At 39.7% G+C, this 23,846-nt stretch overlaps 1 protein-coding gene across 2 annotated transcripts in view; it reads left to right on the forward strand.

Moving 5' to 3' along the window:
- Positions 1-15,157, forward strand: part of ZNF648 (zinc finger protein 648) — a 41,259-nt gene extending 26,102 nt beyond the window's left edge. For both annotated transcript variants that reach the window (XM_049713267.1, XM_004269829.3), the window contains exon 3: positions 10,222-15,157. The gene's annotated coding sequence lies outside the window, so the exon portion shown is untranslated. The remainder of the gene's footprint in view (positions 1-10,221) is intronic.
- Positions 15,158-23,846: the final 8,689 nt, after the last annotated feature.

Here is a 23,846-nt window from a genome sequence, read left to right on the forward strand (position 1 = left end):
TGTCAGCAAGAGTAACAATGTCCTCCTACAAACCTTGCTAAAGAGAAAATATGAAGCTGCAGTAAGCGTAGGTTATGAATATGGACCAAGTGATAACTTCTTTAAGACTGTCTGTAGAATTTTGCAATCACATACACAGGTTGTCTTATTAGCAATATGCTGTCTGATTCCCAAAAGTATACCCTACTCTGATATTTTGAGCATTTTGAGGCTCTTATCTCACATGTTCAGACCAGTGCCTACAATATACGTTTGGCAGACGGTCAACTGATGAATAATATGAGACGAAGTTTGATGTGGCTCCATCTTTACTGGATCTCATAAACCCAGAGCAAGCTTATTTTTTTTTTAATTATTATTGTATTTATTTATTTTTGGCTGCATTAGGTCTTCGTTGCTGCGTGTGGGCTTTCCCTAGTTGCGGCGAGCTGGGGCTACTCTTCATTGCGGTGCACAGGCTTCTCATTGCAGTGGCTTCTTGTTGTGGAGCACAGGCTCTAGGCATGCAGGCTTTAGTAGCTGCAGCACACGGGCTCAGTAGTCGTGGCTTGTGGCCTCTAGAGCACAGGCTCAGTAGTTGTGGTGCACGGGCTTAGTTGCTCCGCGGCATGTGGAATCTTCCCAGACAAGGGCTCCAAACCCCGTTCCCTCCATTGGCAGGCAGATTCTTAACCACTGCACCACCAGGAAAGTCCCCAGAGCAAGCTTACTGTCAGTAAGAAATATATGTGTCAGTTTCAAACCCTTGACTATGACATCCAGTCTGATATGATAAATATGTAGACAATTTTGGCTGGATCAATGAAAATCTGATTTAAAGTCTTTGGGTTTAAGTATTTTCAAGTCAAAATTTGTATAAAGGGCCACTGTATGCAGGAAACTCATACCTAAGCTCTTCCTTGAGAGTTTGAGTGGTTCAAATGATAGAAATCTCTCATATTCATTAGGTATTCCATCCTACCATCTGACTGCTCTACTTATTAGAAATGCTTTCCCTAGAGTAGCCCTCAATTGGCCTATAGTTAAGTCTACTTATAAGGCTTAATTGTGCCTTAGGGAGATATAAAAAGAGGTTCATCCTAGAAATGACAGCTCTTCAGATATCTAAAGAGAGCAATCATGTCTCCACTAAGTCTATTTCTAATTACAATATAAATACATTTCTCTATTTCAATAAATGTGGGGGATACATTTAATTTTCAGTAATGGGGTTTGTGATAAGTAGGGGCTGGGGAGAATGATTTAATAATAGAATTACTTCTTTAAAGGGATTTTTGACCCTGCCTTCAAGCTTGTAATAACCTCCCTACTAATTTGTGTCTGAGCTAAGTTTCACATTCAGGGAGTCCAAAGAATATCTCAACAGGAAGCCAGGAAGGTACCTGGAGAGGAGGAAACAGTGAGCTGGGATAAAAGGAACCTTCAGAGGACATATAGAGATAAGGATCTTAGGTGATTTTATAGGTTGTTCATGTTGTCTGTCGTCTCTTTCCTCATTCTTCTATTTCTGGCCTTTTAAATTACCGGTAAGAAAGATCATTATGAAAAGATTATTAAGACTAAAATGTGGTGAGATACCTCAATTCAGTCATGAATTCCTTCACCTTATGATAAGCAGGATTTATACATTGTCCAGCAATTCTGTTCTTCCCAAACTTGGTTCCATCAAAGACTCCCTGGAAAAAAAGGGTGCGTATTAGTTTCCATTAATTTGTAATTTCTGAAAAATCTGATTTCAGTCCTTTAAATCTTGGTGCCTAAATTCTGAAAGACAAATGTCTTGAGAAAGATAACTGGAATGGTACTTAAGAGTGAATTTAATAAATAGAAACCATCTTTCACTGTTCTAATTTCCAGTAATAGCTACCTCTCCCTGTATGAATACAATATGAATCAATCCCTCAAATCTATAGATTTTAGGTATGAGCATTTTACATCCATATTTTATAATAATATATAAACAGACTGCTATTCTACAATGTTTATTTTGTGTGTGTGTGATATGGGTACATGTTATCTTAGAGGCCAAAAAAGACATGGGAGCAGGGAAGCAGTAGAAGAAAATTAAGGCCACATTCTAATTGGCATAAAAACCAGCCCATGTTTATCCCTATACCTGCCCTTGCCTTTTCCATGCTGGCCCAGTTTCTCTACTGATGCTGTTACTATTTATTCCTCCGGTCTGTCACATGTGTATGGCCACAAACATATAGGATAAACCTTTTTTTTCTCTCTTATTTGCAGTTATCCTACTTTTACTAACCAGCCTCAGCCCTAGCCAGTCTAAGCCAGTATAATTGTGTTGTGATTAGCATCAGAAAAACACATCCCAGCCCCTTCAACGTCTCTTGTAGAACCTGAGATTGCCAAAGCTTCAATTATATGGAAATGATTATATTGCTTAATGTGGTAGGGACATTCCTGTTGGATGGTTATCACAGAAATTATTATTCAAAAAGCAAAGGCAGAGAAAGAAAACTAATGGCCTATATATATATAGATTATCAGATGCTAAAAGTTCTTTTTGAGAAACAAATTCCTGTTAAAGTGTATCATTCGTGAGGTCTAGAGACATGACATATTAGTGTGAATTCGATGAATATATTTAAATCTCTCCTTAAATATATTAAGCTCAGAATAAAAATATATGCAACATTCGGAAGCACATACACACAGCAAATATATGGGCTAAAATAAACAGGGAAAATTTTGTGGGGTGATTGTCACGTTCAGTATCTTGACAGAGATTTGCGTTGCATAGGAGTAGCTGTTTAGCAAAACATATTGAATGATCTATGCAAGATTTGTACATTACATATAAATTTTACCTCAAAAGGAAAAAATCATAAGCAAATATTGAAATCTAGTTAATGATGTACATGCTGAAGTGTTTAGGGGTGAAGTGTACTGATGCCTGAAGCTTACTTAAAATACTTTAGAAAATAAGATGGATCATTGGATGGATACACAGATATATGAATAAAGCAAGTAGTGTAAAATGTTAGATAGTACACATCAGTTTAAGTCAAATAGGATTTATATAACTCGGCACCATGTGCACAGTACGCTAAGTTGGCAACTAGAATTTTGGATACTTCCATTTAATGCACAAGTGACATTTTATTTCTAGGCCTTATTTTGATTATCTCTAAGTTGTAAATTGTCATCCATAATATTAAAGTTAGAAAAATAACTCTTAAATGTTATTTGAGCTAAAAAAATATGTGAAGAGAATATAATTAGTGATTTTTCCATCAGTCTGGGCTACGTGGCAATAAAGATCTCAGAATCCTAGTGGCTCACAACACAGCTTTATTTCTCGTGTCCATACTGGGGTCAAGTTTGACTCAGTTCCATGTCTTTTCCATTCCAGATAACAGCAGCCCCTATCTAAAATGTAAGAGTTTCATGTCAGAATGAAAAAGAGCTGGTGGTGAAGGACCACAAAATGGCTCTTAAAGCTCTGTTCAGAGGTAGGACTGTCGGTTCAAGTCACAGTCCAATGACCAAAGCAAGTCACACGACCATGCCTGCCACGAGCAGAGATAGGTCATCCTCCCATAGGCAGGGGCCCTATGGAAGAGGCAATGAATATTTTGAGGAAAGATACCATCTATTACAAACTAATGTAACTTTCAAATTTCATCAGAAGTATGTTGAACTACTATGTTCCAGTCCTTTAGTAGTATTATATTAATACTTATATAATTAGTATATAATAGGTATTCAACAAATGTTTGCTGAAGAATGAGTTTTTCTGTATTACATCTTTTCAAATTTAGAAAGGAATCACAAATTATTCAATAGGATCCAGGAAAAGAATGTAATAAGCAAAATACCAGGTTTAAGACAGAGAGGCCTTGGGACTTCCTTGGTCGTCCAGTGGTTAACATTCTGCACTTCCACTGCAGCGGGCACAGGTTTGATCCTTGGTTGGGGAACTAAGATCTCACATGATGAGTCGTGTGGCCAAAAAACAAAAGAGGGGGGTCTTAAAAAAAAAAAAGTGAGGCCTGGAGTGGACTGTGGGGAATGCATGCCCTGTTATTACCTTCTTGCATTGGTGTGGTACATCTGTTACAAGTGGTGAAGCAATATTGATACCTTATGATGAATGAATAACCCCAAGGTTTTGAGCCTCAAAACTAGACAAATCAAAGTTGTCAGAGAAGTCAGGGCAGTAGCTGAAGAGAAAGAAATTTAAATTCAAGAAAGAAAAGAAATTTAAATTCCAAGGTAGGCATATAGACTAAGAAGAATATAAATCTCCTACAGTGGAAAAAAAAAAAGCAAAGAAGAGTATAAGTCAAGGTCTGGACTATGCAAAAGGTAACATTTCTGTGAAAAACCAGATAGTAAATATTTTAGGCTTTGTGAACCTACCTCTGTCACAATCCCTCAAATCCGCCATGGTAAACACAAAAGTCACCATAGACGATACATAACCAAATAGACATGGCTATCTTTCAATAAAACTTTGTTTACAAACACAGTCAGTAACCCGGATGTGGCTCCTGGGTCATAGTTTGCTGACCCCTTTTCCAGACCATGGCTTCTAGATTTGAGTACTACCTGGGATGATGGGTTGATCCTGGAGTACAAACCACCTCAGAACATCACAGAGGTGGCCTCAGGCCCTGTACCTCTGTACCTGGTATCATGCCAGACATACAGAAAGTGCTCAGTACATGTTGAATCAAGGTCACCGGTGAATACAATATTAAAGAGTCACAGAACTTGGTAAGACCTCTCTACCAAGATTTCTTGGCAAATAACTCAGAGGGAATCAGATAGTGACAACCAAAATACAGTTTTGATGACTGGCTTTGATTCCTCTTCACTTTTCTCATTTACCATGTGTGAGATATTATGCCAGTTATTTTTTCATAAGTTCACACAGGATTCGCATAACAACTTTGCAAGGAATGTACTTTTTTCACATTTAATTAGACTTTTATTTAGTTATATCTTTATTGAATGAAAGATTCTTTAAATTCTACAGTGCTTTACAATTTTCAAATTTTCACACATGATTTCATATAATCCCATAATAACCCTTTTTCCCCCTACCCTAATATTGCCCCTCCCCCCTTCCCTTTCCACACTGGTAACCATTAGTTTGTTCTCTATATCTGTGAGTCTGCTTCTTTTTTGTTTTATTCACTAGTTTGTTGCATTTTTTTAGATTCTACATGTAAGTGCTATCATACAGTATTTGTCTTTCTCTGTGTGACTTATTTCACTTAGCATAATGCCCTCCAAGTCCATTCATGTTGCTACAAATGGCAAAATTTCAATCTTTTTTATGGCTGAGTAGTATTCTATTGTATATATATATATATATACCATATCTTCTTTATCTGTTCATCTGTTGATGTACACTTAGGTTGCTTCCGTACTTTGGCAGTTGTAAATAATGCTGCTATGAATATTGGGGTGCATGTATCTTTTTGAATTAGTGTTTATTTCTTTCAGATATATACCCAGGAGTGGGATTGCTGGATCATATGATCATTATAATTTTAGTTTTTAGAGAAACCTCCATACTGTTTTCCACAGTGGCTGCACCAATTTACATTCCCACCAACAATATAGGAGGGCTCCACAAGGAATATACTTTTATTTTCATATAAGGAATGAAGATCTTGAGTCTTATTGGTTGAATTATGTACCCCCAAAAATGATACGTTGAAGTCTTAACCCTCAGTACCTCAGAATGTGGTCTTATTCTTGGAAATAGGGTCATTGCAGCTATAATTACTCAATGGTCATTGCAGCTCTAATTATTTAAGATGAGGTTATACTGGAGTAGGGTGGGTTCCTAATCCAATATGACTCTGGTCCTTGAAAGAAGACAGCCATGTGAAGACACAGAAACACAGGGAGAATGCCTTACAAAGACAGAGGATTGGAGTGATGTATCTGTAAGCCAAGAAACACCTGGGGCTACCAAAAGTTAGAAGAAGGCATGGAACAGATCCTCCCCTAGTCTTTGAGAGAGCATCACCCTGCTGACATCTTGATTTTGGAGTTATAGCCTCCAGAATTACGGAACAATAAATTTATGTTGTTTTAAGCCACCTAGTTTTTGTTACTTTGTTATGGCAGGCCTAGGAAACTAAGACACTGAGACTCAAGGAATTTGTCACTTGTCCAAGATCACCCAGCTAGTGTGAGACAAAGTCAGTAGTCAAACCCATGGCTGTCTGACTCCCAAATCCATGCTCTTTTGATTACACTGCACTGAATCAGTCTTTATTTTACTTTACTGTGATAAAATGATGTAAAATCAAATACTGACTCATACTAGAAAAGTGAGTCCCTCTCTTCTATTCTCACTCTACAATATTCCCTACGAGCAATACCGCTTCCTTCCTTTCTTCCTCCCTTCCTCCCTTCCTCCTTTCCTTCCTTTCTTTCTGGCTGCATTGGGTCTTCATTGCTGCGTGAGGGCTTTCTCTAGTTGCAGCGAGCAGGGGCTACTCTTTGTTGCGGTGCCCGGGCTTCTCATTGCGGTGGCTTCTCTTGTTGCGGAGCATGGGCTCTAGGCGCACAGGCTTCAGTAGTTGTGGCTCTCGGGCTCTAGAGTGCAGGCTCAGTAGTTGTGGCGCACGGGCTTAGTTGCTCTGCGACATGTGGTATCTTCCTGGACCAGGGATCGAACCCGTGGCCCCTCCATTGGCAGGCAGATTCTTAACCACTGTGCCACCAGGGAAACCCTCTTTCTTTCTTTCTTTCATTTTCTTTCTTTCCTTCCTTTTTTCCTTCTTTCTTTCAAGACTTCTCTACTAATATTACCTTTTAAAGTAAGGTTTCTTATACTATCCTTTATAGTCAGAAGCTATAAAGCTATACAAGTTTTGTCTTTCACCCTATTCTGGCCTCATGCTATCCATTTTTTACTGTTTTCTTTTTTAAGTAAACCATCTTAATCTATCTATACATGGCATATTTCTTTTAAAAACCTCTCCAGCACACATATTAATGAAGATCTCTTAAATATAGTCAATAAATATATCCAAGTGATATTTCCTGGAAATGAGGGAGTGGAAAGTGAGAAAAAAATAGTACATGCTTTGCACCTTTCAAAATATACTATCTCCGATTCTCATTCCAATCCTATGAGCATTATTCCCCCTATTTTTTGAAGAAGAAACTCAAGTTCAGGGAAAGTTAAGAAACTTATTTAAGATCAAAGCTAGTATATGGTAGAGCCAATATTTCCCCCAGGTCTGTCTGGCTCCAACATGCTTTACCTTCATCACATTCTCCCCTCTTTCCCTCACTTTCTTTGTGGCATTATTTCCAAACTAACACTACCTTTCCCCATTTCTTACCCAAGGAGTTACTTTGAGTTGTCATTTTCCATATTCATATATATACCACTAAATCCTTGCCTCTCACTTTCAAAACTGGCCAGAAGTAATATTGTGAAGTATGTAGAAATCCTATCAAGCATCCTTTAATCTTTTGATCATTTGGCAAACTTTAACAAGGCCTTGTGCAATATTTTGGAGACTGACAATCACATACAGCCTTTTCTCTTTTCCTACATTCTTAGAGATTGCGGTGTCCCTTCTCCTATATGAAATCTAGTTCTCCATCTGGGCCCTTGATCACATGCCTTTCAGTCTCCTCAGGGATCTTCCTCTGTCTCAGATCTGTATCTTTCATCATTCCCTCCTCCCCTGCTGCATCCTCTCTGCTCACTAATATTCTCTCTCAAAAACATCCTTCCTTTATCCTCCTATCTACCCCTCAAGTCACTACCCAATGGCCATCTTCCCACCTCTTTATTCCCAGCCTTGGAGAGGAAGGTGTAATTCATATCTGTCAACTCCATTTCTTGTTCAACCAAACCACTGAAGTCAGACTTTGCCCCCACCTTCCACTGAAACTGGTCTTAGATTACAAAAGCTACTTCAATATCAAAACCAATGCATTCTCTGAGGTCATCATCCAACTCCATTTCTCTGCTGCATTTGACAGTTTTTTTCATACCATTCTGCTTAAAACTCTCCCCTCCTTTGGTTTCTGGAAGATTGCATTCATCACGCTCCTTTTTTTCCCCTTCTTCTGCCTTCTAATGTGACCAACTGCTTGTCTCTCATTTCATGCTGTCCTGAGAATTCTTCCACTCTGATGATCTTCAACCAATGCTTTTATGCAGAACTATGCACCAGGACTATATAGTTGAGCCTGTTCTCATATGACCTCCTCTTCAGTATTTTCAAAGGACTTACTTTTCTCTTAAGATGAGTTTTGAAGTAAAAGTAGAAATTTTCTGTCAGACTCACAAAGTAGAGAGAGAGTATTCCAGGGAGGCAACTGCAAAATGATTTGCAGAAAGAAAGAGGGGAAGATTAATACAGATTGAGAGGGTTATCATCGGTTCAGTCATGCTGCAGTGTGCAGTGAACTGCTGGGGGTAGGGGTGGGAGGAGAGAGGAGAGGTGAGGCCAGGCAGATAGGCAGAGGTCAAACAATATGAAGGATCTTATATGCCATGCAGATGGTTTCAGATTTTGCCCTGTGTATGGTGAACCATTGTGGAATTCTGAGCAGAGGAGTTCCATGATTGGCTCTGAATTCTGGAAAGCTCATTATGTTAGGAGGGTGGAGAAAGGATGAGACTAGAGGCAGGGGAACAAAGAAGTTGTGCTAATAATCCAGGTGAGAGATGATAATGGAGTGAACTAGGGCAAAGAAATGGTTTGGAGAGTAGGGACAATGGGCCTTTCTAAAGTGGAATCAAGAGAATTTGGTGATTAATCAAATAAAAAGGTACATAGGAGGTAGACTGTAGGATAATGGGCTTTAGATGAAAAGCCTATTTAGATGAAAAAATATTCAGCACAATGGACTATAGGAAGTAAAGTAGGTTTATCGGACAACATTCATTTACGAAACAGATTTACTGAGCATTTTCTACATGCTAGGCACTGTGCTAAGCCCTAGAATGATTTCCATTTTGGATGTGTTTGAGATGCCTTGAAACATTCAGGTTCAAAACGTCTAGCAAACAGGTAGAGGAAGGCATTTAAAACTCAGGAGACATGTCTCCATTGTGTTGCTATTATTAACAACATTGTGACATTTTTGTCCAGATGACTAATTAGCTATACAGTGTGGAGATATTAGCGAGATGAGAATTAGTTGAAATCCATAATAATCCCATGCCATGTTATTGATATTACTTTTTAAAATAATATCCTACTAATTTGCATTCTTGTATGATTAACAATTTTCCAAGAAAGAAAACTTGCAACTGCATAATTGAGTGGTGTAGGACTGATTTCTGCAAAACTGTTATAGAATCAAAGGTTAAAAAAATCCTCTTCGTAGCATTTTATCACCCTCAAAGAAATTGCTACCTTCACCATACTTTAGTGGTGTCCTTTGACTTTACAAGAACATTTTATATATGATGCCTAATTTTATATTGATGACAGCCTTATGAATAAGTACAATCCTTTTTGGAAAATGGTCAAAATTTAGAAAGAGCTTGAATGTATGCATACCTTTTGACCCGGTAATTCAACATTTAGAAAATTCAACTATTCTAAGGAAATAGTCCAAGCAGTAGAAAAAGCTATATGCGTGATGATGTTTATCACAGCTTTATTTATAATTTTTAAAGAAAAGGAAGCAACCTTGGTGTCCATGGGAGTAAATTAGAGTTCATTTATATGTGACCATTAAAATTATGGTTAGAAAAATGATAGACATGCAAAATGCATATAATAGAATGGGAAGAGAAAAAATGCAGGAGAAAAATTTTAAGTAAACTGTAGTTACAGTTACGTAAAAAATACCCAGGAGGGCTTCCCTGGTGGCGCAGTGGTTGAGAGTCCGCCTGCCGATGCAGGGGACGTGGGTTCGTGCCCGGTCCGGGAGGATCCCACGTGCCGCGGAGCGGCTGGGCCCGTGAGCCATGGCCGCCGAGCCTGCGCGTCTAGGGCCTGTGCTCCACAACGGGAGAGGCCACAACAGTGAGAGGCCTGCATACCGCACGTGAAATAATACTTTTCATGTAGTAGATAATCAATAAACGTTTGCTAAATTTAATTTCTTTTGGAACAAGACACTACTTTCTGTTATGAGAAACTACTCTCATCTTGTGGATTTTTAGAACATTACTAGCAATGAATGTTTAATTTAGATTTTATTTTTTCAACCAGCGGAATCTAATATATTTCACATTTTTCTGTCTTCCCTTAGGTGCCAGTTCTTTGAAGCATATTTATTTGCTTCTGAGTTCGCCCCAGTGCCAATTACTTGAGGATACCAGATAACTTTGCTCCTTCTGTACTGATTACTTCTGTCAGCACCAAGATAGAAATACAAAGCTAAAACATCGAGAAAAAACCCTGAGGGAAAAGAGAGGAGAGAAGGTGGGAAGAGAAGAGAGATCTTAAAAAGAGAAATGGGTAAAAAATCTAGTTCATGAAGCAGGAAATGGAATGTAGAGTCTGGTCATGAATCCCAAGTAAGTACCTTGAGGAGAAGGATCCCGACACAGCAAGGGAAATACGAAGACCTAAGGGTCAGTCATTGTTCAGATCAATGAACAAGAAATTGGGGTTTGGAGGCTAAGATGTGGAATGATCAGTTCAAACCCATATTCCAAGGCAGCAGTTACATATACTTCTGACGACCTGGGTCCGGAAGGCACCCGGGAAAATGTTTTTGTTTATCTTGAGTGAGTTTGACATATGACCATCTTTATGATCTGTTTAAGTTCTTTTGATTCTGCTCGATGGAAACAGGTGCACCAGAGCTGCAACGCATCTTTCTTGGTCTCCCATCAGGTACTCAGTGAAGCACAGGGAACAGAAGAGAGTTCCCAGTAATAATGCTCCTTCCCCTAACTGGTCCTGCTTTATAGACAGAAAGTGAAGAACCAAGATGGGTTTCTGTGGCTCTTCCAAGATTTGAGGAAGGTGTGAAGCACGCTCAGCTGCAACGTGGGGCTGTGAATGCCAACACTTAGAAGGCTGTATTAATCAAACAAAATTATTTTGCTAATATGTATTCACAATGTATAGTCACAATCACCTATTTTTAAAAAACTTATTTCTTTTTGGGGGGCAATAAAGATTCTATGTATTGGGTGAAATACCACATTAAGTTTAGAGCTTTATAATACTAGGATTTTCTTTGTTTTATTTAATGTTTTGAGGAATTCTGATGCTAACAGGGTTAGATCTGGGAAAGGGACTGAGTCAAATGCCATTGGAGAGATCATTGTATGCAAAGAGGCTCCTGAATGCCTGTGGAATATGTCCTTGGCTGGATCAAACCTCAAATCAACATCTTACCCATTGCTCTGTCTTAGCATGCTGGCAGCCTTCCTTCAGAAGGCTAAAGGAAGAGCAGGGAGAAAGACACAGGTCAGGTATCTTATGTGGACCTTATTCATGTTATCTTATTGAATAACAACAGCCTATAAAGTGGGCATTGCCATCTTCATTTTACAGATGGTGAAGCTGAGGCTCAGAAAGCAAGAATTACAGCTAATAAAGTGTAGACCTGAGAGTCTGACCTAGTGCCTTTCCAAGGTGCATCCTCTATACTGTTCTATCTCAATGTGAGGCCTAGGAAAGAAGGTATTGGAGGGGTGACCTTCCTGAGCTGACGTTTTAGCTTATTCCATATTAGCCTCCACTGCATTTCGCAAGGATCCCCTCCGAAATTATTTAGTCAGTGAGCCTCCACTGAGAAACAAATGACTGACATACAGGAAATGTACATGTAGGAACATATAGAAAAATATTCTCACAGATAATAAAAAAACATGCACATTGAAACAGTGATGAGATCTTAAATACTGGACCTTCAAGTCATCTGCGCCCACACCCTAAGTATGCATGTGCTTGTTTATGAGCCTGAATTCCAGCCTGAATTCAAGGAAATTGCCTGGGAATTCCCAGCCCTTGTTTCTCCTGACCTTCTGGCACTCTAATCCTGCTCCAGCTTCCAGCTTCGTGACCTGACCTTATCTCTGGAGGCCTGTCTGTGCATATCCTACCTGATAATTGGGTCCTAGCTTGATTCTTTGAATTTCCTCTAGTCCATTCCTTTGGCTACCAAGGAACTGCCCACCCCAGGCTCAGTCCTGAGGAATCTAATCTGGCCGCAGCCATTCAGTTGACTGTGTTGGCGTCAGGAGCTGGGGTGAGAATGCTGACATTTTGTCTAAATGTTGTGAGGGACTCTCCATGCTCTTCTGGCAAAATTTAATTTACCCATTGGCATGCTCCACTTTCAGTTTATGGGAAATGGGATATATGGGAAAACAGTATTCCAGGATCAACTGCCCACACCATTGGCTCAATTACCAGAAGTAATGAAGGAGTGTTATCACTGCCTACAAGCCTTATGGAATTTTACTCAGCCTGTCACTTTCTCTCGGGTGTTCCAAGTAAGTATGCGGCTTCTCAGGAAGTGTTTTTGGTCTGAGCAATGTAAGACTTGCTACAAAGACCAAAAAAACCCAAAAAACCCACAATTATATATGGCAGAGCTATAGACTTCATGACAAGAGCCTTTGTCCCCACCAGAGGACACATTTACTTTGTGAATCTGTGGCTGTTGCCCTTCATAATTTTTTTCACATATACTTCCAGAAGGTTCACTGGGCTCTCAACTTTACCCAGGGTGTGGGGGCATATCTTCATCATAAGAGTTAGTGGGACTATATACAAGTGACCAAGCCTCCCTGTGCCATAGTCTTTTCATTAGTAAACTGGGGATAATAATAGTACCTACTTGAGAATTGTGAGAATTAAATGAACAAATGCATGTAAAGAGCTTAGAAGGTACCTGGCATGTAATAAGCACTCAGTCTAGGTTAGCTGTTGTTGGTGCTCTACTCCCTTCAGGAATGAACAGTAAAGGCCCTTCGGCTGTTAACATTTCTCAAGGGGATGATGCGGGACAGTCAGTTTCTGCTCCTGCATCCCCAAGTAACTTCCTCTAGTGAGGTCTTGGAGCACAGTACAATCAGATTTTCTATTGGCGGCTTTTCTATAAAGAAAGTCACTGGTGTTTGGTGAAGTGATGTGTAAAGTGACCCCAAAGTGGAACTCCTCATCCAGCCCCAGAAGGAAAGTGGATATTCGTCTACTCATCAGTGGGGAAACCTGCATGTTTCTAGGAAGGGAGGTTGGCATGTTACTGCTATAAAATCTTGTGAGTGGCTTGCAATGCCATCTTGTGGAGGAAAGGACCCTTCTAGTTAGGTTTTAGACCACATTCTGCCCCTAAAATATTTTACCTTGGAAAAATCACTGATGTATCTATGCCTTTTTTTATCACTTCAAAATTGGGCATTAAAATAGATGAACTTCGAAGTCCCTACCAGGTCTAACATCCTAGAATTATGTAATTTGTGAATCACCATGGTTTAGGAAAATCTTAAGTAAATAGATCTCTTCTTTATGTGGGGTCCACACTCATAATGCCTGAACACCTTATTAAATATTAGAGGAAAAAAAAACCCAACAGATAGGCCGTTTGGCTATTTTAAGGCCCTATTAACATAACTTCACAGGACATTTGGTAACTGACTCTTATAATTCTGCAGCTCTAAGTGCAAGAGTGTTCTCAGAACAAACTTAGAGTGAGGGTAGATGAGGGAGAAAATGAGTATATATCCACATCTCAGTACACGGTACCAAACTCTGCAGTCACATTGTACATTGTCTGGGCCAGAAATTGATGAGATGCACCTGATTCAGATGAGGACCTCCCCAGCACATATCCTGCTTAGCCATTAGAAACAACCCAAATGCCTATCGACAGGCAAACAGATCAAAAATAGTGGCATATTCATGATTGAATACTATATAGAAATGACAAAGAATGAAGTACTGCTACATGCAACAATATGAATAAATGTCACAAACACAGTAGTGATCAAGAGAAGTCAAACACACACACACAAAACACAAACTGTGTGATTCCACTTATATAAAACTGTAAAAAAGGAAAAAGCTAAAAAAAAAAAGCTAAAAAAAAAAGGAAAAAGCTAATATATGATACTAGATATCAGGTAGTAGCTACCTTTGGAGAAGAGGGTGGAAATTAGGCAGGGCATTGTAGGCAGATAGGGTAGGGGATTCCTGAAGGAAGAGAACCAGATGTAACTTTTTAAATATAATTTTTAAAGGTTACAGTCCATTTACAGTTATTACAAAATATTGGCTATATTCCCTGTTTTGTACAAACACTTTGTAGCCTACCTTACACCCAATAGTTTGTACCTCCCACTCCCCCACCCCTATGCTGCCCCTCTCCACCCTCTCCCCAGTGGCACCCACTAGTTTGTTCTCTATATCAGTGAGTCTGCTTCTTGTTATATTAACTAGTTGATTGTATTTTTTAGATTCCACATGTAAGTGACATAGTATTTATCTTTCTCCAGACATAACTTTCTTGACCTAAGAGAAGCCATTTTAGGCCTAAGCTATTTTGTGATCTCAGCCTGGCCACAAGTGCTTGTTCTTGACCAGGCCAAGGAAATAACCATACTGGGGACAATAAATCAGTTGTAAAGAATCCCATTTCTGTTTCGAAGGTAAAGATTAGCCTGAAGCACATTCCTGAGCTATTCTGCAAGCTCTAAACCCCCCTTGAGTACTCCACCACCAGACTAACTGGAACCTAAGGAATGATGAAGCTGACCTTTGCTGACCTTTGAGACTTCAATCAACTAGAGCCAGGACTCTGTCAACCTTTGCCCCAATTCTAAGCTGCATTCTCCTCCGCTCAAGCCCCTCCATGAATATGCACATACTATCCCGCCCAAGCCCCTTCGCGTAAGGAAGTACCCTTAGCTTGAAACTTCGCTCATTTTGCTGTTCAGGGAAATACTACCTCCGGAAATTTCCTCGGTGTTCTCCCAACTTGTTGTGAGCAATAAATCCTTCCTTCCTTCTGCTCTTTTGCTTGGTTGTGTCTTGGCTTGACACCCACCAAAGAGCGAATCCAGTTTTCAGGTAACAGCTTGAGGGAGGCTACCTGGATATTTATAATACTCTATTCCTTCATCCAGGAGATAGTTACGTGGGTGTGTGTACTTCAGGAAAATCCATCAAGCTGTACACTTAAAATACATGGTTTGATAACATCAAGGAACATTTTTATGTTTTTTTTTTTGCGGTACGCGGGCCTCTCACTGCTGTGGCCTCTCCCGTTGCGGAGCACAGGCTCCGGACGCGCAGGCTCGGCGGCCACGGCTCACAGGCCCAGCCGCTCCGCGGCATGTGGGATCTTCCCGGACCGGGGCACGAACCCGTGTCCCCTGCATCGGCAGGCGGACTCTCAACCACTGCGCCACCAGGGAAGCCCAAGGAACATTTTTAAAATTCAAGTTTCACCCATGACAAATGATAAGATATATCGAAGGAATGGAATACTCACAATTTCCATAATTTACTGAAATCTGATTTGCATAGAATTTCCACACTTTTTGAGACTAAAGTGATGGATATGATTTTGGCAAAATTGGGAGAGGCTAGTGCAACTAGAGAGAGGGACATGAGAACAACATAAAGGTAAGCAAATGCAGATCACATTCAGTGACTAGTGAGAGGTGGGGTATCATGGGAAAGGTAGATGGGAAGGACATTAGGGGCCATGCTGTGGAAGGTTTTGAATACAAGGCAGGGTTAGTTTTTAATCTCATAGGTCATAGACAGCCAGTAAGAGTTTTGAACAGGGAAGTAATATTCCTTTCCTCCAACTCTTTCTTTTTTTTTTTATTGGAGTATAATTGCTTTACAATGGTGTGTTAGTTTCTGCTGTATAACAAAGTGAACCAGCTATACATATACATATATCCCCATATCTCCCTCCCTCTTGAGCCTCCCTCCCACACCCCCCATCCCCCCCCTCTAGGTGGTCACAGAGCTCGGAGCTGATCTCCCTGTGCTATACAGCAGCTTCCCACTAGCTATCTATTTTACACATGGTAGTGTATGTATGTCAGGGTGAGGTGTAGGGAAGGTATCTGAATGTATTCAGAAATGTTTTATCCTAGGCTCGCACACACACACCATGTACTTACATATGAAATGAATGTATCCCCCATGACAATCCGAAGAAGTAGGTTATTCTTTCACAAATGAGGAAATTGATACCTGGAAAGGCTGAGTAACTTGTCCAAGGACAACAGAAGTGGCCTTCTGCCAACAGTGGAACAACCTTGCTTCCTTTTGAAGAGTGACCCCAGGAAACAGAACATAGAGGGATTCAGCAGGGGATTTATTAATTGGGGGTGGGAGGTGGTGAGTAGGGAGAGGAAACAAAGAAAACCTCAGGAGAATTCTGAAGAGAACACCATCCAGGGCTAGTGGCTAGCATGGTTTCCATGATGATAGATAGCCACTCCAGCCACAAAACCTCATCCTCGTCTAGGCCAGAGAACCTGATTTGGTGATTTCACTCAAGCTGTGGAATCAGAGCCACTCAATCCTGTGTCAGCTCAGGGCACCGCCTCTAGAAAAATACTTTTTAGCAGGTCATTATTAACAATTCTTCTTCCTTGTCTCAGAAATGTTCTGCTCAGTGATGGGCTGAGTGAATGAGTGTTTTCTGAAAATTTCCATCTCCTTCAGATTTGGTTCATGTGAAAAAGAGTTGAGAAGGTGGAAAATTTCCTTTACCTATACTGAAATGTGCGTCACTAGTTGTCTCTATATACATGAATCTATGATGTGCCGTTTTCTCCTTGACATCCAATAGTAGTTTCGATGTCAGATGGTGGTTTTGGTTCAATTGCCAGACCCATCCCTTCCTAGTTCTGTGATTTGGAGCAAATTAATAGATGTCCCATAGTTTCAGTTTTCTTATCTATATTGTGGGATTATGGTGCTAATACTTGTTTCACAATGAGAAAATGGACATAAAGTGCTTAACACAGCCAAAGCTAAATAAATTATTAATCTCATGTCTAGACTGTTTTTCTGTCTTTTCCACCATGTAATGGAGAATTCCTTAGTAATTTTTAACACCTGTTATCCTAAGGAGTTGGGAAATGTGGTGCTTCAACTAATTAAATATTATGAGTAACTAAGTTGATACACACACACAAACAAAATCAACATGAGATCAAGAATATTTAGGGAATAAGAATCACAATTATCGGGGTTTCCCTGGTGGCGCAGTGCTTGAGAGTCCGCCTGCCGATGCAGGGGACACGGGTTCGTGCCCCGGTCCGGGAAGATCCCACATACCACGGAGCAGCTGGGCCCGTGATCCATGGCCGCTGAGCCTGCGCGTCCGGAGCCTGTGCTCCGCAACGGGAGAGACCACAACAGTGAGAGGCCTGCGTACCACAAAAAAAAAAAAAAAAAAATCACAATTATATTCAAGAGGCAATATTATTGAAAAGCACTAACACTCAGGATTTGATTCCTATTGGCTAACTCTAGAGTCCCTAGTTTAAGCTTCCAAAGATAGGATCCTAAATGGGTTCTGTGTGTTCGCATTTCACAAATGCGTAAGCTGAGGTATTTCCTTTTCATCTACAAGTTTATTACACCTGAAAACGTGAACCCTCATTTTGTAACCATGAGAAAGTCATTTAAACTCTCAACGTTCATTTATTTTCCTTATCTGTAGTATAGAGACAATCTTAATAGCTCCCTTCTGGACTTGTGAAGTTTAAATGAGAGAGTCAATGAAAAAGAACTTAGCATAAGGTATATACCCATTAAATGTTAGTGTGATGGCTTCTCTTAGCGCCCCACCTGGATCCTCTTTACAGGCAGTGCGCCCACCCCCAGGCTCCTGTTTGACTGATAACAATTCACAGCTGCCCCAACCCTTGAAACTAGTCCTCAGCCAAAGAAGTCTTATTGCCCAGGAGGCAACGCCCCTTCCCGCCCAGGGCAGAGCTCAGCAAATGACAGCAGACTTCGTGGTAGAAAAGGCTGGCTTCCTTGCCTTGTTGTGGTAGAACTTCGGCCTCTCTGTGGGGTCGGACTGAGACTAGTCTTCGGCAGGTACCACAGTCTCGTTTAAGCTTTCTACTTCCATCCTCCTCTGCTTCTTACCGCTCCTCTTATCCGGAGAGCACTTTCTCAAGCATTTAAGAACATCTCAGTCCCAGCTGCTCAGGAGCCCAATGTAAGTCCACTGGCTTCAGAGGTGAATTTAAGAAGCCTACCATGAGGATGGGATTCTGGAGCTGGCTCACTTGCTGTCTGGATGGCAATGAGGACCCCAGAGCTGAAGGTAGGTGGAGAATTGATAATCCTTGCTATGCTACATAGTGTGACTGCTAAGCTTTCCATCTGTAATGAGCTGGGGTGAAATTCACGTGGGAGGGGATGTGCTAATTGGTACAATGAGTCAGCATTTGAGACTAATTTGTGGGAAATTAATGACTATAAGGTCTCTGGAATTGGACAAGTAGCTGAAGAGAGAAAATTACAGATTTATTGGTCAAAAATTTATAGCAAAACATGAGAGTCAGAAGGGCTTAACTCCTGCAGCTGGGATGGGGTGAGAGCAGAAACAGCTGAGATGGGGCATAGGACTTAATTGCAATAATGCAGAACTCTAAGAAGGCTGACTTCTCAGCCTGGGCAAGCCTTCTAAGTCAGAGTTGGGGCCTTAATGGGCAAAGAATGTGACCTTGAGACTTGGGATAAAGATATCACTGTGTAGATGTACTTTGAACTTTGATTCCTGTGAACACTCTGATCCTGAAAAAGTGGTCTATTTCTCTATTGAAGATAGGGCCTCCTACCCCCACCCTTCTTGAAGATTATAAAGAGATTTCAAATGAGGCCTTATAAAATAGTGCAGAGTCCTCTTCAAGATATCTTTCCACTTCCCCTCCTGGCCACCAGACTCATAACTAGCATCAAATCTCAGGGTAGCTCAATCAGAAAAGTGCTGGATCAGCCACAAGGAGATACTATATATTGAAGGAGCCTCAGGACCTAGAGAGAATTTATTGGCAGAACCTGTGGGAGTGTGTCTAACAGAGGCACCTGAGAATGCTTGACTGAGGGAGAACAGAATATAAAGTTTGTTAAGGGGAAGTTTGTGGATATCAGAGCACTCCATCATAGCCATAAGATAATACCCTACAAGGGCCTAGCAGATGACTCTAAATTATTTGTGGCATACCTCTCAGAAGATTGGAAAAAGCAATGACCAACACAAAGTGAAGTAAAAATGCAAAACTGCTATTGCAAATGGTGGAGGAAAGAATCAGGAAGCTCAGATAAGTGAATATACTGGATTGGATCTGCCTTATAGGACCAGAAAACCACTAGCTGACCAAATTTTAAGGACGAACCCAAGGTCACTCCATTTAGCAAGGCAAACAAGAGTGCACAAAGGTTCCCTTTTCTCCACATCCTTGCCAACACTTATTTGTCTTTTTGGTAATAGCCATTCTGACTGGTATGAGGTGATGTCTCATTGTGGTTTTTTGATTTACATTTCCCTAATGATTAGTGACATTGAACATCTTTTCATATACCTGTTTGCCATCTGTATATCATCTTTGGAAAAATGTCTATTTAGATCTTCTGACCATTTTTAAATTAGATTTTTTGCATTTTTACTATTGAGTTGTATGAGTCCTTTATATATTTTAGATATTAACCCCTTATCAGATATATGAGTTGCAAATATTTTCTCACATTCTGTAGGTTGCCTTTTCATTTTCTTGATGGTTTCCTTTGCTGTGCAGAAGGTTTTTAGTTTCAGTCTCACTTGTTTATTTTTGCTTTTGTTGTCATATCCAAAAGATCATTACCAAGACCAAAATCAAGGAGCTTATCACCTCTGTTTTATTCTAGGAGTTTTATAGTTTCCGTTCTTACGTTCAAGTCTTTAATCCATCTTGAGTTAATATTTGTGTACCAGTTTCATTCTTTTGCATGTAGCTGTCCAGTTTTCCCAATACCATTTATTGAAGAGACTGTCCTTTCCCCATTGTATGTTCTTGGCTCCTTTGTCATAAATTAATTGACCATATCATAAATTAATTGACCATATGTGAATAGGTATATTTCTGGGCATTCTCTTCTGTTCCATTGATCTGTGTGTCTGTTTTTATGCCAATACTATATTGTTTTGATTACTATTGATTTGTAATATAGTTTGAAATCTGGGAGTGTGATGCTTCCAATTTTGTTTTCTTTCTCAAGATCGTTCTGACTATTCAAGGTCTTTTGTGGTTCAATACAAGTTTTAGAATTGCTTGTTTTATTTCTGTGAAAAATGCCATTGGGATTTTGACAGAATATATTTACATATAAGAATTTGTGACACATGAGACATCAATGGAAAAAGAAAGCATTCTGCATTGTGGTGCTGGGACAGTCTAACAATTTGTAGGAAGCATCAGTTCTATAAACTATTGGAAGGCAGGGACCTCTTCTATTGGTCTTGAACCTCCAGTGCCTAGAACATAGGCACACATTAAATAAACACTAAACTTCTTTTACTAGGGACTTAGAAAGTTAATCATAGTAAAGCAACAAGAAATTAAGTGGTTGTCAACTTTCTGTAGAACTATGTTCTTATAAGTAATAAATCACCAAAGAAAGAATCAACATATTTTTTACATAAAGATTTTGAAAATTTCAGCATATTAAAAAAAAAGCTAAAGGCATAACTGGCAAAGGGTTAATATAGAGAAGTCCTGTAAAGTAATAAAGCACTAAATAGATAAATAAGCAAAGTTTATGGACAGTTAATTTATTAAAATGAAATTGTTATAAACAATTATACAGAAAAACATATACAAAGCCATTTCTTCCTCCTAAGTTAGCAAAAACTTTCAATAAAAATATACAATGCAGGTGAATGTGTGGATAAACACATACGTGCAGGTATGCCTGGATGCTTTATGTACTGGTGTAACTGTGGAAGCTGATTTTTGTAAAATCTACCAAGAGTCATGAAAATATAAATAAGGTTTGCTCTCACCTTTACAGTTTTGGAAATAATCCTAAGGAAATATCCATCCTAGGGAAATAATCCAAATTTAAATTAAAATTTAGACAGTAAGATATTCAAGGTTGTCTTATTTATAGCAACAAAAGATTGGAAACGTAAGTCTGGTGAAACGTAAGTATAGTGGAAGGGTTAAATATGGTATATCTCTTCTATAGGATATTTGTAATCAGTAAATGTAACAGCCACGAAGATAATCCAGTGCCATGGAAATACAATTATTACATAATGTTAAGTGATAAACACAAGATATAACACTGTGTATTGAATGGAGCAGGCCCCTTGAGATGCTTGCCAGTCACACTGTTCCCTTTTGTCAAACTAAGTGGTGGCCATGCTTCTGAGGGGTTTTATTTTACCCACAGATTGCTGGACCTTATATCACAAGACTCCTGACCATAGCTTCTTAGCACAAAAGATGAATGCCTGTATCAGTGGGCCCTTTTAAGCTGGAGAGTTGCAGGTTATAATCCATGGGTAACTTCTGGTGTTACTTCATAGAAAAATTCCTCCCAATCTTTTTTCTCTGTACTCTTCATGGAGTTCCTAACAATTGGATGGATTATAGACTTAATCTCTTTTACAAAATTTTTTTCTAATTTTCTCAAATTAATCCTCTAAATTCTGTATACAAATGCAAATTTCAGCTGTCTTAATTTTCAAGAGCTCTTTCTTGTTCTGGTAGTTCCTGTTGGAAGGATATTAGACAACTAATATTCCATGTGCTTCTCTATATTTTCCAGTCTCAGTTAGATTTGGACTAGTTCTGGCCAATAGTCTGTGAGCAGAAATGATATGTGTCACTCCCAGGCTGAAGCAGTTAAAAGCTGTGCCTCAGTCCACCCCTCTCTCCTCCTGCTGTGTCCTTGAAAGCCACATGAAAAGATGGTGACATCACAGAATAATGGGAACCTGAATCTCTGAGTCCCAGATTAAGAAGAACAACTTTTGATTGCTTTGGACTTGGTATAAATGAGAAACTTTAGTTGTCCTAAGTCATTGAAAACTGAGAGTTTGTTACTATAGCAGAGCCTATTATATTTTAAATAACACAGTTCCTTTTCCCTAGTACTCTGTCTTGTTTCATGAGCGCAATTTTTTTCTCTCAGGATACTCTAATTATTCTTCTGTTCTTTGTATAGTGTTTGTTTCTCTTCTTATTCATTTTCCCCATTTGTCGTCTCTCTTTCATGTTGGAGGCTTTCCTAAAAACCTTAGAGTTTTTGACTATTTAGTTTTAAAATAAGGTACAAAAATCTGATATGAAATTTTATATGCCTGCACAGGTCTTGTAGGCTATGGGGTTTTCACATGGTACAATCAAGGGTTAGCTCTTCATTGGGAGACCCACATATTTCAGTATGTGCACAGCTTTCTTTGGGGTTATCTGTTTTCCTAATAGAAGAATCCTTTAACATCTTGTCTGGGAAGTGGGATGGCACATGTGCTTGACTGTGTTCCGGGAGCAAAGGAAATAAGTGTTTTGTTGTTTAAAGTGCAAATTTTCACTGAATTCCCTCATTTTCAGTGCCTGGTTCACATCTGGAATGTTCTTTTTCAGTTTCGCTAGAGAATCAGCTTCTGATCTTTTTCAGGGACTCATCATGTGGCTGTGTAATTTTAGAAGGGGGATCTGGGAGGATTCAATTGCTCATTACATAGATTCCAAACAAGCCCCTTATTTCCAGTCCTACATCTCACCTTCATCTTTGGTAGTGCCTGGGTCTCTAAATGCTAAGCCTTTCCAGGAACCTCTTAGGCAAGTTCCCCTTGTCTCTGCAGGCACAGGAGCTGAAGCTTACTCTGCCATACCTGTCACTCCTCCTCCACCTGATATTTTAACTTCAGTAGAAATGAGATCTTCCCAAGATGCCAAATCTTCTTCTCGATGGCTTCCTTCTGTGGTCTCTTGTTCCTTGTGGACTTACATACTTTTATTCCTTCACTGTGACTTTACGGCGGTCAGGGACAGAGAAGAAATTCTCTTAAAAAGTAAATGGTAAACCACCTTGTTTACCTGGAGATACATTGCTTTTGTAATGGAAAAATCTGAAAAAGAGATAGGAAAATGTCGACACTGCTCACTATGGATAACAGAAATCTGCAGAAGTACAGCAAGAAGGTGGCCAACATACATGATTTATTTGACCTTCTATCCACTCTCCTCCCTCCAATATCAGCAAAGGTTTCACAGAGTTATGTAGGTGCTTGTGCAGTTTTTGGAATATTAAAGTTTAGTAATTCAATTTCACAAATATTTATTGATGAGAAAATCAGATCTCTGAAACCCTTTTCCAGAATTGTTTTCTGCAAGTTGACACAAATGAGGCAAGCAGGAATTAATATTTTAGCTTTTAATTGCTTTGTTCTTTGGTTATTTCTCCAAGCAAAACAGAAAACATAAAAAATGACTTATTTGGAGAAGCAAATGGATTTAAGTTATCATTTGAATTGACCGTATTGTAACATATAATTTCAGACATATTTCCCAAATGTGACTTGTTTTTATCATACCTTAGTTCTATTAAAGTTCTTGTTTCGGGCTTCCCTGGTGGCGCAGTGGTTGAGAGTCCGCCTGCCGATGCAGGGGACACGGGTTCGTGCCCCGGTCTGGGAAGATCCCACATGCCGCGGAGCGGCTGGGCCCGTGGGCCATGGTCGCTGAGCCTGCACGTCCGGAGCCTGTGCTCCACAACGGGAGAGGCCACAACAGTGAGAGGCTCGCGTACGGGGAAAAAAAAAAAAAAAAAAAAAAAAAGTTCTTGTTTCATAACATTTTCTCCCCTCATATCTGACAGTGAGTCAGAAGCTGCTTATTCCCTTCATCCATCCTCCTTCCCCCCCAACTATATCACTAT

The sequence above is a fragment of the Orcinus orca genome, chromosome 1, assembly GCF_937001465.1.
Source record: "Orcinus orca chromosome 1, mOrcOrc1.1, whole genome shotgun sequence".
Lineage (NCBI taxonomy): Eukaryota > Metazoa > Chordata > Mammalia > Artiodactyla > Delphinidae > Orcinus > Orcinus orca.